The sequence below is a fragment of the Crinia signifera genome, chromosome 3 (assembly GCF_055691185.1).
Source record: "Crinia signifera chromosome 3, ASM5569118v1, whole genome shotgun sequence".
Lineage (NCBI taxonomy): Eukaryota > Metazoa > Chordata > Amphibia > Anura > Myobatrachidae > Crinia > Crinia signifera.
Genome location: NC_139219.1, coordinates 324,340,536 through 324,353,131, shown reverse-complemented (window position 1 = coordinate 324,353,131; position 12,596 = coordinate 324,340,536). Strand labels below are relative to the sequence as shown.

At 60.7% G+C, this 12,596-nt stretch overlaps 1 protein-coding gene across 4 annotated transcripts in view; it reads left to right on the top strand.

Annotated features, from left to right (window-relative positions):
- The window catches only part of LOC146064866 (ryncolin-2-like), an 85,921-nt gene that overhangs the window by 56,135 nt on the left and 17,190 nt on the right, over nt 1-12,596 (top strand). The gene's annotated exons all lie outside the window — the stretch shown is intronic.

Genomic DNA, 12,596 nt, shown 5'->3' with positions numbered 1-12,596 from the left:
GGTGTGACCAGCATACACCTGTCTGTGGTGGGCCCATGGTGTGACCGGCATACACCTGTCTGTGGTGGGCCCATGGTGTGACCGGCATACACCTGTCTGTGGTGGGTCCATGGTGTGACCGGCATACACCTGTCTGTGGTGGGCCCATGGTGTGACCGACATACACCTGTCTGTGGTGGGCCCATGGTGTGACCGGCATACACCTGTCTGTGGTGGGCCCATGGTGTGACCGGCATACACCTGTCTGTGGTGGGCCCATGGTGTGACCGGCATACACCTGTCTATGGTGGGCCCATGGTGTGACCGGCATACACCTGTCTGTGGTGGGCTCATGGTGTGCCCAGCATACACCTGTCTGTGGTGGGCCCATGGTGTGACCGGCATACACCTGTCTGTGGTGGGCCCGTGGTGTGACCGGAATACACCTGTCTGTGGTTTAGCCCGTGGTGTGACCGGCATACACCTGTCTGTGGTGGGCCCGTGGTGTGACCGGCATACACCTGTCTGTGGTGGGCCCGTGGTGTGACCGGCATACACCTGTCTGTGGTGGGCCCGTGGTGTGACCGGCATACACGTGTCTGTGGTGGGCCCGTGGTGTGACCGGCATTCACCTGTCTGTGGTGGGCCCGTGGTGTGACCGGCATACACCTCTCTGCGGTGGGCCCATGGTGTGACCGGCATACACCTCTCTGCGGTGGGCCCATGGTGTGACCGGCATACACCTGTCTGTGGTGGGCCCATGGTGTGACCAGCATACACCTGTCTGTGGTGGGCCCATGGTGTGACCAGCATACACCTGTCTGTGGTGGGCCCATGGTGTGACCGACATACACCTGTCTGTGGTGGGCCCATGGTGTGACCGGCATACACCTGTCTGTGGTGGGCCCATGGTGTGACCGGCATACACCTGTCTGTGGTGGGCCCATGGTGTGACCGGCATACACCTGTCTATGGTGGGCCCATGGTGTGACCGGCATACACCTGTCTGTGGTGGGCTCATGGTGTGCCCAGCATACACCTGTCTGTGGTGGGCCCATGGTGTGACCGGCATACACCTGTCTGTGGTGGGCCCATGGTGTGACCGGCATACACCTGTCTGTGGTGGGCCCATGGTGTGACCGGCATACACCTGTCTGTGGTGGGCCCATGGTGTGACCGGCATACACCTGTCTGTGGTGGGCCCATGGTGTGACCGGCATACACCTGTCTATGGTGGGCCCATGGTGTGACCGGCATACACCTGTCTGTGGTGGGCTCATGGTGTGCCCAGCATACACCTGTCTGTGGTGGGCCCATGGTGTGACCGGCATACACCTGTCTGTGGTGGGCCCGTGGTGTGACCGGCATACACCTGTCTGTGGTTTAGCCCGTGGTGTGACCGGCATACACCTGTCTGTGGTGGGCCCGTGGTGTGACCGGCATACACCTGTCTGTGGTGGGCCCGTGGTGTGACCGGCATACACCTGTCTGTGGTGGGCCCGTGGTGTGACCGGCATACACGTGTCTGTGGTGGGCCCGTGGTGTGACCGGCATTCACCTGTCTGTGGTGGGCCCGTGGTGTGACCGGCATACACGTGTCTGTGGTGGGCCCGTGGTGTGACCGGCATTCACCTGTCTGTGGTGGGCCCGTGGTGTGACCGGCATACACCTCTCTGCGGTGGGCCCATGGTGTGACCGGCATACACCTCTCTGCGGTGGGCCCATGGTGTGACCGGCATACACCTGTCTGTGGTGGGCCCATGGTGTGACCAGCATACACCTGTCTGTGGTGGGCCCATGGTGTGACCAGCATACACCTGTCTGTGGTGGGCCCATGGTGTGACCGACATACACCTGTCTGTGGTGGGCCCATGGTGTGACCGGCATACACCTGTCTGTGGTGGGCCCATGGTGTGACCGGCATACACCTGTCTGTGGTGGGCCCATGGTGTGACCGGCATACACCTGTCTATGGTGGGCCCATGGTGTGACCGGCATACACCTGTCTGTGGTGGGCTCATGGTGTGCCCAGCATACACCTGTCTGTGGTGGGCCCATGGTGTGACCGGCATACACCTGTCTGTGGTGGGCCCATGGTGTGACCGGCATACACCTGTCTGTGGTGGGCCCATGGTGTGACCGGCATACACCTGTCTGTGGTGGGCCCATGGTGTGACCGGCATACACCTGTCTGTGGTGGGCCCATGGTGTGACCGGCATACACCTGTCTGTGGTGGGCCCATGGTGTGACCGGCATACACCTGTCTATGGTGGGCCCATGGTGTGACCGGCATACACCTGTCTGTGGTGGGCTCATGGTGTGCCCAGCATACACCTGTCTGTGGTGGGCCCATGGTGTGACCGGCATACACCTGTCTGTGGTGGGCCCGTGGTGTGACCGGCATACACCTGTCTGTGGTTTAGCCCGTGGTGTGACCGGCATACACCTGTCTGTGGTGGGCCCGTGGTGTGACCGGCATACACCTGTCTGTGGTGGGCCCGTGGTGTGACCGGCATACACCTGTCTGTGGTGGGCCCGTGGTGTGACCGGCATACACGTGTCTGTGGTGGGCCCGTGGTGTGACCGGCATTCACCTGTCTGTGGTGGGCCCGTGGTTTGACCGGCATACACGTGTCTGTGGTGGGCCCGTGATGTGACCGGCATTCACGTGTCTGTGGTGGGCCCGTGGTGTGACCAGCATTCACCTGTCTGTGGTGGGCCCGTGGTGTGACCGGCATACACCTGTCTGTGATGGGCCCGTGGTGTGACCGGCATACACCTGTCTGTGGTGGGCCCGTGGTGTAACCGGCATACACCTGTCTGTGGTGGGCTCATGGTGTGCCCGGCATACACCTGTCTGTGGTGGGCCCATGGTGTGACCGGCATACACCTGTCTGTGGTGGGCCCATGGTGTGACCGGCATACACCTGTCTGTGGTGGGCCCGTGGTGTGACCGGCATACACCTGTCTGTGGTTTAGCCCGTGGTGTGACCGGCATACACCTGTCTGTGGTGGGCCCGTGGTGTGACCGGCATACACCTGTCTGTGGTGGGCCCGTGGTGTGACCGGCATACACCTGTCTGTGGTGGGCCCGTGGTGTGACCGGCATTCACCTGTCTGTGGTGGGCCCGTGGTGTGACCGGCATACACGTGTCTGTGGTGGGCCCGTGGTGTGACCGGCATTCACCTGTCTGTGGTGGGCCCGTGGTGTGACCGGCATACACCTGTCTGTGATGGGCCCGTGGTGTGACCGGCATACACCTGTCTGTGGTGGGCCCGTGGTGTGACCGGCATACACCTGTCTGTGGTGGGCCCGTGGTGTGACCGGCATACACCTGTCTGTGGTGGGCCCGTGGTGTGACCGGCATACACGTGTCTGTGGTGGGCCCGTGGTGTGACCGGCATACACCTGTCTGTGGTGGGCCCGTGGTGTGTCTAGCATACACCTGTCTGTGGTGGGCCCGTGGTGTGACCGGCATACACCTGTCTGTGGTGGGCCCATGGTGTGTCTAGCATACACCTGTCTGTGGTGGGCCCATGGTGTGACCAGCATACACCTGTCTGTGGTGGGCCCATGGTGTGACCGGCATACACCTGTATGTGGTGGGCCCATGGTGTGACCGGCATACACCTGTCTGTGGTGGGCCCTTGGTGTGACCGGCATACACCTGTCTGTGGTGGGCCCATGGTGTGACCGGCATACACGTGTCTGTGGTGGGCCCATGGTGTGACCGGCATACACGTGTCTGTGGTGGGCCCATGGTGTGACCGGCATACACGTGTCTGTGGTGGGCCCATGGTGTGACCGGCATACACGTGTCTGTGGTGGGCCCATGGTGTGACCGGCATACACCTGTCTGTGGTGGGCCCATGGTGTGACCGGCATACACCTGTCTGTGGTGGGCCCATGGTGTGACCGGCATACACCTGTCTATGGTGGGCCCATGGTGTGACCGGCATACACCTGTCTGTGGTGGGCTCATGGTGTGACCGGCATACACCTGTCTGTGGTGGGCCCATGGTGTGACCGGCATACACCTGTCTGTGGTGGGCCCATGGTGTGACCGGCATACACCTGTCTGTGGTGGGCCCGTGGTGTGACCGGCATACACCTGTCTGTGGTGGGCCCATGGTGTGACCGGCTTACACCTGTCTGTGGTGGGTCCATGGTGTGACCTGCATACATCTGTCTGTGGTGGGCCCATGGTGTGCCCGGCATACACCTGTCTATGGTGGGCCCATGGTGTGACCGGCATACACCTGTCTATGGTGGGCCCATGGTGTGACCGGCATATACCTGTCTGTGGTGGGCTCATGGTGTGACCGGCATACACCTGTCTGTGGTGGGCCCATGGTGTGACCGGCATACACATGTCTGTGGTGGGCCCATGGTGTGACCAGCATACACCTGTCTGTGGTGGGCCCGTGGTGTGACCGGCATACACCTGTCTGTGGTGGGCCCGTGGTGTGACCGGCATACACCTGTCTGTGGTGGGCTCGTGGTGTGACCGGCATACACCTCTCTGCGGTGGGCCCATGTGTGACCGGCATACACCTGTCTGCGGTGGGCCCATGGTGTGACCGGCATACACCTGTCTGTGGTGGGCCCATGGTGTGACCAGCATACACCTGTCTGTGGTGGGCCCATGGTGTGACCAGCATACACCTGTCTGTGGTGGGCCCATGGTGTGACCGACATACACCTGTCTGTGGTGGGCCCATGGTGTGACCGGCATACACCTGTCTGTGGTGGGCCCATGGTGTGACCGGCATACACCTGTCTGTGGTGGGCCCATGGTGTGACCGGCATACACCTGTCTATGGTGGGCCCATGGTGTGACCGGCATACACCTGTCTGTGGTGGGCTCATGGTGTGCCCAGCATACACCTGTCTGTGGTGGGCCCATGGTGTGACCGGCATACACCTGTCTGTGGTGGGCCCATGGTGTGACCGGCATACACCTGTCTGTGGTGGGCCCATGGTGTGACCGGCATACACCTGTCTGTGGTGGGCCCATGGTGTGACCGGCATACACCTGTCTGTGGTGGGCCCATGGTGTGACCGGCATACACCTGTCTGTGGTGGGCCCATGGTGTGACCGGCATACACCTGTCTATGGTGGGCCCATGGTGTGACCGGCATACACCTGTCTGTGGTGGGCTCATGGTGTGCCCAGCATACACCTGTCTGTGGTGGGCCCATGGTGTGACCGGCATACACCTGTCTGTGGTGGGCCCGTGGTGTGACCGGCATACACCTGTCTGTGGTTTAGCCCGTGGTGTGACCGGCATACACCTGTCTGTGGTGGGCCCGTGGTGTGACCGGCATACACCTGTCTGTGGTGGGCCCGTGGTGTGACCGGCATACACCTGTCTGTGGTGGGCCCGTGGTGTGACCGGCATACACGTGTCTGTGGTGGGCCCGTGGTGTGACCGGCATTCACCTGTCTGTGGTGGGCCCGTGGTTTGACCGGCATACACGTGTCTGTGGTGGGCCCGTGATGTGACCGGCATTCACATGTCTGTGATGGGCCCGTGGTGTGACCGGCATACACCTGTCTGTGGTGGGCCCGTGGTGTAACCGGCATACACCTGTCTGTGGTGGGCTCATGGTGTGCCCGGCATACACCTGTCTGTGGTGGGCCCATGGTGTGACCGGCATACACCTGTCTGTGGTGGGCCCATGGTGTGACCGGCATACACCTGTCTGTGGTGGGCCCGTGGTGTGACCGGCATACACCTGTCTGTGGTTTAGCCCGTGGTGTGACCGGCATACACCTGTCTGTGGTGGGCCCGTGGTGTGACCGGCATACACCTGTCTGTGGTGGGCCCGTGGTGTGACCGGCATACACCTGTCTGTGGTGGGCCCGTGGTGTGACCGGCATTCACCTGTCTGTGGTGGGCCCGTGGTGTGACCGGCATACACATGTCTGTGGTGGGCCCGTGGTGTGACCGGCATTCACCTGTCTGTGGTGGGCCCGTGGTGTGACCGGCATACACCTGTCTGTGATGGGCCCGTGGTGTGACCGGCATACACCTGTCTGTGGTGGGCCCGTGGTGTGACCGGCATACACCTGTCTGTGGTGGGCCCGTGGTGTGACCGGCATACACCTGTCTGTGGTGGGCCCGTGGTGTGACCGGCATACACGTGTCTGTGGTGGGCCCGTGGTGTGACCGGCATACACCTGTCTGTGGTGGGCCCGTGGTGTGTCTAGCATACACCTGTCTGTGGTGGGCCCGTGGTGTGACCGGCATACACCTGTCTGTGGTGGGCCCATGGTGTGTCTAGCATACACCTGTCTGTGGTGGGCCCATGGTGTGACCAGCATACACCTGTCTGTGGTGGGCCCATGGTGTGACCGGCATACACCTGTATGTGGTGGGCCCATGGTGTGACCGGCATACACCTGTCTGTGGTGGGCCCTTGGTGTGACCGGCATACACCTGTCTGTGGTGGGCCCATGGTGTGACCGGCATACACGTGTCTGTGGTGGGCCCATGGTGTGACCGGCATACACGTGTCTGTGGTGGGCCCATGGTGTGACCGGCATACACGTGTCTGTGGTGGGCCCATGGTGTGACCGGCATACACGTGTCTGTGGTGGGCCCATGGTGTGACCGGCATACACCTGTCTGTGGTGGGCCCATGGTGTGACCGGCATACACCTGTCTGTGGTGGGCCCATGGTGTGACCGGCATACACCTGTCTATGGTGGGCCCATGGTGTGACCGGCATACACCTGTCTGTGGTGGGCTCATGGTGTGACCGGCATACACCTGTCTGTGGTGGGCCCATGGTGTGACCGGCATACACCTGTCTGTGGTGGGCCCATGGTGTGACCGGCATACACCTGTCTGTGGTGGGCCCGTGGTGTGACCGGCATACACCTGTCTGTGGTGGGCCCATGGTGTGACCGGCTTACACCTGTCTGTGGTGGGTCCATGGTGTGACCTGCATACATCTGTCTGTGGTGGGCCCATGGTGTGCCCGGCATACACCTGTCTATGGTGGGCCCATGGTGTGACCGGCATACACCTGTCTATGGTGGGCCCATGGTGTGACCGGCATATACCTGTCTGTGGTGGGCTCATGGTGTGACCGGCATACACCTGTCTGTGGTGGGCCCATGGTGTGACCGGCATACACATGTCTGTGGTGGGCCCATGGTGTGACCAGCATACACCTGTCTGTGGTGGGCCCGTGGTGTGACCGGCATACACCTGTCTGTGGTGGGCCCGTGGTGTGACCGGCATACACCTGTCTGTGGTGGGCTCGTGGTGTGACCGGCATACACCTCTCTGCGGTGGGCCCATGTGTGACCGGCATACACCTGTCTGCGGTGGGCCCATGGTGTGACCGGCATACACCTGTCTGCGGTGGGCCCATGGTGTGACCGGCATACACCTGTCTGTGGTGGGCCCATGGTGTGACCGGCATACACATGTCTGTGGTGGGCCCATGGTGTGACCAGCATACACCTGTCTGTGGTGGGCCCGTGGTGTGACCGGCATACACCTGTCTGTGGTGGGCCCGTGGTGTGACCGGCATACACCTGTCTGTGGTGGGCTCGTGGTGTGACCGGCATACACCTCTCTGCGGTGGGCCCATGTGTGACCGGCATACACCTGTCTGCGGTGGGCCCATGGTGTGACCGGCATACACCTGTCTGTGGTGGGCCCATGGTGTGACCAGCATACACCTGTCTGTGGTGGGCCCATGGTGTGACCAGCATACACCTGTCTGTGGTGGGCCCATGGTGTGACCGACATACACCTGTCTGTGGTGGGCCCATGGTGTGACCGGCATACACCTGTCTGTGGTGGGCCCATGGTGTGACCGGCATACACCTGTCTGTGGTGGGCCCATGGTGTGACCGGCATACACCTGTCTATGGTGGGCCCATGGTGTGACCGGCATACACCTGTCTGTGGTGGGCTCATGGTGTGCCCAGCATACACCTGTCTGTGGTGGGCCCATGGTGTGACCGGCATACACCTGTCTGTGGTGGGCCCATGGTGTGACCGGCATACACCTGTCTGTGGTGGGCCCATGGTGTGACCGGCATACACCTGTCTGTGGTGGGCCCATGGTGTGACCGGCATACACCTGTCTGTGGTGGGCCCATGGTGTGACCGGCATACACCTGTCTGTGGTGGGCCCATGGTGTGACCGGCATACACCTGTCTATGGTGGGCCCATGGTGTGACCGGCATACACCTGTCTGTGGTGGGCTCATGGTGTGCCCAGCATACACCTGTCTGTGGTGGGCCCATGGTGTGACCGGCATACACCTGTCTGTGGTGGGCCCGTGGTGTGACCGGCATACACCTGTCTGTGGTTTAGCCCGTGGTGTGACCGGCATACACCTGTCTGTGGTGGGCCCGTGGTGTGACCGGCATACACCTGTCTGTGGTGGGCCCGTGGTGTGACCGGCATACACCTGTCTGTGGTGGGCCCGTGGTGTGACCGGCATACACGTGTCTGTGGTGGGCCCGTGGTGTGACCGGCATTCACCTGTCTGTGGTGGGCCCGTGGTTTGACCGGCATACACGTGTCTGTGGTGGGCCCGTGATGTGACCGGCATTCACGTGTCTGTGGTGGGCCCGTGGTGTGACCAGCATTCACCTGTCTGTGGTGGGCCCGTGGTGTGACCGGCATACACCTGTCTGTGATGGGCCCGTGGTGTGACCGGCATACACCTGTCTGTGGTGGGCCCGTGGTGTAACCGGCATACACCTGTCTGTGGTGGGCTCATGGTGTGCCCGGCATACACCTGTCTGTGGTGGGCCCATGGTGTGACCGGCATACACCTGTCTGTGGTGGGCCCATGGTGTGACCGGCATACACCTGTCTGTGGTGGGCCCGTGGTGTGACCGGCATACACCTGTCTGTGGTTTAGCCCGTGGTGTGACCGGCATACACCTGTCTGTGGTGGGCCCGTGGTGTGACCGGCATACACCTGTCTGTGGTGGGCCCGTGGTGTGACCGGCATACACCTGTCTGTGGTGGGCCCGTGGTGTGACCGGCATTCACCTGTCTGTGGTGGGCCCGTGGTGTGACCGGCATACACGTGTCTGTGGTGGGCCCGTGGTGTGACCGGCATTCACCTGTCTGTGGTGGGCCCGTGGTGTGACCGGCATACACCTGTCTGTGATGGGCCCGTGGTGTGACCGGCATACACCTGTCTGTGGTGGGCCCGTGGTGTGACCGGCATACACCTGTCTGTGGTGGGCCCGTGGTGTGACCGGCATACACCTGTCTGTGGTGGGCCCGTGGTGTGACCGGCATACACGTGTCTGTGGTGGGCCCGTGGTGTGACCGGCATACACCTGTCTGTGGTGGGCCCGTGGTGTGTCTAGCATACACCTGTCTGTGGTGGGCCCGTGGTGTGACCGGCATACACCTGTCTGTGGTGGGCCCATGGTGTGTCTAGCATACACCTGTCTGTGGTGGGCCCATGGTGTGACCGGCATACACCTGTCTGTGGTGGGCCCATGGTGTGACCGGCATACACCTGTATGTGGTGGGCCCATGGTGTGACCGGCATACACCTGTCTGTGGTGGGCCCTTGGTGTGACCGGCATACACCTGTCTGTGGTGGGCCCATGGTGTGACCGGCATACACGTGTCTGTGGTGGGCCCATGGTGTGACCGGCATACACGTGTCTGTGGTGGGCCCATGGTGTGACCGGCATACACGTGTCTGTGGTGGGCCCATGGTGTGACCGGCATACACGTGTCTGTGGTGGGCCCATGGTGTGACCGGCATACACCTGTCTGTGGTGGGCCCATGGTGTGACCGGCATACACCTGTCTGTGGTGGGCCCATGGTGTGACCGGCATACACCTGTCTATGGTGGGCCCATGGTGTGACCGGCATACACCTGTCTGTGGTGGGCTCATGGTGTGACCGGCATACACCTGTCTGTGGTGGGCCCATGGTGTGACCGGCATACACCTGTCTGTGGTGGGCCCATGGTGTGACCGGCATACACCTGTCTGTGGTGGGCCCGTGGTGTGACCGGCATACACCTGTCTGTGGTGGGCCCATGGTGTGACCGGCTTACACCTGTCTGTGGTGGGTCCATGGTGTGACCTGCATACATCTGTCTGTGGTGGGCCCATGGTGTGCCCGGCATACACCTGTCTATGGTGGGCCCATGGTGTGACCGGCATACACCTGTCTATGGTGGGCCCATGGTGTGACCGGCATATACCTGTCTGTGGTGGGCTCATGGTGTGACCGGCATACACCTGTCTGTGGTGGGCCCATGGTGTGACCGGCATACACATGTCTGTGGTGGGCCCATGGTGTGACCAGCATACACCTGTCTGTGGTGGGCCCGTGGTGTGACCGGCATACACCTGTCTGTGGTGGGCCCGTGGTGTGACCGGCATACACCTGTCTGTGGTGGGCTCGTGGTGTGACCGGCATACACCTCTCTGCGGTGGGCCCATGTGTGACCGGCATACACCTGTCTGCGGTGGGCCCATGGTGTGACCGGCATACACCTGTCTGCGGTGGGCCCATGGTGTGACCGGCATACACCTGTCTGTGGTGGGCCCATGGTGTGACCGGTATACAAATGTCTGTGGTGGGCCCATGGTGTCACCGGCATACACCTGTCTGTGGTGGGCCCATGGTGTCACCGGCATACACCTGTCTGTGGTGGGCCCATGGTGTGTCTAGCATACACCTGTCTGTGGTGGGCCCATGGTGTGACCGGCATACACCTGTCTGTGGTAAGCCCATGGTGTGACCAGCATACACCTGTCTGTGGTGGGCCCATGGTGTGACCAGCATACATGTGTCTGTGGTGGGCCCGTGGTGTGACCAGCATACATATGTCTGTGGTGGGCCCGTGGTGTGACCAGCATACATATGTCTGTGGTGGGCCCGTGGTGTGACCGGCATACACCTGTCTGTGGTGGGCCCATGGTGTGACTGGCATACACCTGTCTGCGGTGGCTCCTGTTTTTTTCTCAATCCCCATGTCATCTTCCCCCTTCATGTTATGCAACGCTGCCATATCTTGCAGCCCTGAACCACTTTGTGTAGTGGCTGGTCCCCATTTTGGGCCCCCGGGTCCCCCACAGGGGTGCTAGGTGTGTCTTAATTTTCCCCAGATCGTAAGTCATATGTGTACCAAGTTTGGTGTAAATTGCTCCAGGCATTCCAGAGTTATGCTGGGTATCTTGCTTCCCAGTATATAGTGGCTATAGTGGCCGGGACCCTTTTTGAGCCCCCGGGACCCCCACAGGGGTGCTAGGGGTGTCTTACCCCTACATTATTTTTTTCCAGATTGTAAGTCATACGAGTACCAAGTGCTCCAGCCTCCAGGCATTCCAGAGTTATACCGGAACTCAATCCGTTTAGTACACTGAATTATTTCTAGAACCAGTTTTAAAAACCACGTTAAGGTCCATACACTGGGCATTTTATCCCAGCGTGTATGGACAACAATGATTGCTGGGCTGAAAATCGCTCCGTGCATACACACTGCATACACACTGCACACACACACTGCATACACACTGCACACACACTGCACACGCACTGCATATGCACTGCATACACACTGCATACACACTGCACACACACTGCACACACACTGCATACGTACTGCACACACTGCATACACACTGCACACACACTGCACACACACTGCACACACACTGCATACAATGCATAGATACACACTGCATACAATGCATACACACTGCATACACACTGCATACACTGCATACACACTGCATACAATGCATACACACTGAGTGGTTTTCACCCTTCTGAGCGATTTTCCCCGAGGGCAGGACGCTATGGAAAGCCGTCCACCTCGTCGCTCATCTGCAAGGGTGCAAATTTGCATCCGAGCCAATGAACCAGAATAACCCCCAACGTGTACAGATACGGTATCTGCATGTTCTGATCGTGCTACACTAGTGGGCGTCTGTGCAAGCAGCCAAAACACATACAGTACATGGACGCTGCGTGTGACTCCAGTGCATGGAGATTAGCATACCATTGGATGGCTGAACACGCTTCATGGATCTTGTTGCATAGGGGCCCATTGCAGCAGCACAGTGCCAGTGATCTGCCGAGGTGTGATGTACATGTGGGGGAGGTGTGACGGGCATGTGGGGGAGGTGTGATGTACATGTGGGGGAGGTGTGACGGGCATGTGGGGGAGGTGTGACGGGCATGTGGGGGAGATGTGATGGACATGTGGGGGAGGTGTGATGGACATGTGGATGAGGTGTGATGGACATGTGGGGGAGGTGTGACACGTATGTGATGGGCATGTGGATGAGGTGTGATGGGCATGTGGGGGAGGTGTGATGGACATGTGGATGAGGTGTGATGGACATGTGGGGGAGGTGTGACACGTATGTGATGGGCATGTGGGGGAGGTGTGACGGGCATGTGGGGGAGGTGTGATGGGCATGTGGGGGAGGTGTGATGTACATGTGGGGGAGGTGTGATGGACATGTGGGGGAGGTGTGATGGACATGTGGGGGAGGTGTGATGGACATGTGGGGGAGGTGTGACACGTATGTGATGGGCATGTGGAGGAGGTGTAATGTACATGTGGGGGAGGTGTGATGGGCATGTGG